We start from the raw sequence: 2,510 nt of genomic DNA on the forward strand, positions 1-2,510 counted from the left end.
TGTGTGTGTGTGTGTGTGTGTGTGTGTGTGTGTGTGTGTGTGTAGTTGAAGAAAGATTCAATGGAGGAGGGTCTAAAATCTGCGATACAGCTGCTCAATCCGGAGAGAGTGTTGTCGTCCAATTCGTCAAGAGAAATTTTTCCATATGTTTGCATTTGCTGAAAATTTCTGATCTGGAATTCAGCAGTGCGGTAGAATTCTTAGATCTAAAAAAGAGGATATGCGATCGTTCGGCTACGCTTATGTTGCACCTCTTAGATCCATTTAATATATAGCATGGATTTTTCTACAATTTTCCACTTGATTGTATGTGACGTGGAGTTGATATTCAAACCCTGTCCATGGCTAACCATCTTAGTGTATTTTACTTTAGTCGATGTGCCGGAAAGAAGATAGGTAGTTTGCATAACGTCTTTTCAAGTCACCTTCGCATAATCCCATGTAATTCTTCTTTTCGGTTAGTTAATCATGAAGCGTTGCTGTTACCTCTACCTCTTATACAACGGAATTTATCATGCACGTCTGGTCAAGTGAGCAAGTTCAGGGTCGTGACAGTTACAACTGAGAGTGGAATCTTGATGTTGACGGGTGATGATGTTTTTCATATTACGAGAGTAGCTGTATGATAATTTTATTGAGAGTATGTACTTGTGATGTTCTAGGAAATACTTATCTAAAAGAGACAGAAACTTTTTGCATACGTTAGTTGTAACGTTTAGGGAGAAATAGTGGGATGTACCAAATTATTTTCCTAGGTTTAATTTTAGGTTAGTTTTCATCATTGATATTTTTACTAGTAGGGTTGTAATATACCTTATCTTTAAATCCACTGTTAGCTAGGTCATTCTTATAGTAGAGAGCTACCTTATCAAAACAAAGTTTTTAGAAGAGATGCTTGATATCCTACTGGTAACGTTATCTATCAGAATTTTAAACACTATGGTGGGGGTGGGTGGGCAGGTGACAGGACAATTTATGCATGTAGGAGAGTTTTTTGTTTGGCATATAGTACGGGTTATAAGATTGGGAGTTTAAGAAATCGATTTTTGACAGATCGGTAATAACAATGATTTTGAGGCCTAATTGTCTAAAGTTATCAATGAGATTTTCCGCCCAAATTTATCTTGATAAATATTACTAATCTACCAAAAGTCTATATATTAATGTTTGCTTTTATGTTAAGTTATAATAAAAACAACTTTACATTAATTTGAAAGGTTACACTTTTGTAGAGTATAAATTTATTATTCTAAAACAAGAATGTTATTGACCGTGACTTCGAAGTTTCAGCTACTCTAGTCATCGTTGTATTATACCTTAACTGGTTGAAACTTCGAAGTCGCAGTCAATACACACACATACATTTTCTGTTACACATACATTTTCTGTTACACATACATACACACAGACACACACATACACAAATACTTTCACAAACGCTTTCAACAAAAGCAGGAGACGCAGACTTCGGCATATTGTCAGCAACCACAAAATTTGATAGATAGATAGATAGATAGAACAACCAGGCATGAAACCACTTCCTCTAAAAATATAAATAAAACAAATTAAGGGACATGTAAATAAGCTCATAGCAAACATACTTAACTAAAGAGTATACGGAAATGCTTACTCAAAGCGAGAAAAACGAAATGTCAGAAATACGACAAATTAGAAAAAAATATGTCAGCAATGAGATAAAACGCATCAAAGCAATAATGCGATACAGATAAATCAACAACAAAGACGACCAATGAAAACAACAAAAACATCGAATTAAATGAAACGACAGCCATAGACGATTGCCACAAAACATAACGATTACAAATCAGCCAGTGAGAATGATAACCATTTACAAAAGATTAACTCACTCCAGCCAAATTTTATAAACTAAGTAAGAACAGGGAAAGCCCGCCTGAAGAACACCCTTGCATGAAACTCAAGTCACGAGAGGAATATCTATCTATCTATCTATCTATCTATCTATCTATCTATCTATCTATCTATCTCTCTCTCTATCTATCTATCTATCTGTCTATCTATCTATCTATCTATCTATCTATCTATCTATCTATCTATCTATCTGTCTGTCTGTTTGTCTGTCTGTCTGTCTGTCTGTCTGTCTGTCTGTCTATGTGTGTGTCTCTTTGTGTAGAGCCGAGTGGTCTAGTAGCCAGGCATGTTGCACTCACGATCGTGAGATCGCCGTTTCGATTCCTAGACCGGTTGTACATTGTGTTCTTGAGCAAAACATTTCATTTCACGTTGCTCCAGTCTACTCAGCTGTAAATGGGCAACCCTGCGATGGACTAGCCTTCCGATCAGGGGAAATGTTGGTCTGCTTGCCTAGCCAGCGGGGTAGCATCATTCGAAAGCTAAAATGATGCAAAATGCATTGTGACCAGCGATGCATAGTAACATCGGATAGTCTGGTCGATCACGTGACACACACACACACACACACACACACACACACACACACACACACACACACACACACACACACACACACA

General features: G+C 37.1%; 1 protein-coding gene across 7 annotated transcripts in view; it reads left to right on the top strand.

The window, feature by feature from the left end:
- LOC106874684 (innexin unc-9) overlaps nucleotides 1-2,510 on the top strand; it is a 169,177-nt gene that overhangs the window by 163,236 nt on the left and 3,431 nt on the right. The window lies entirely within an intron of this gene.

Source organism: Octopus bimaculoides, chromosome 2, assembly GCF_001194135.2.
Source record: "Octopus bimaculoides isolate UCB-OBI-ISO-001 chromosome 2, ASM119413v2, whole genome shotgun sequence".
In the NCBI taxonomy this organism is placed as follows: domain Eukaryota; kingdom Metazoa; phylum Mollusca; class Cephalopoda; order Octopoda; family Octopodidae; genus Octopus; species Octopus bimaculoides.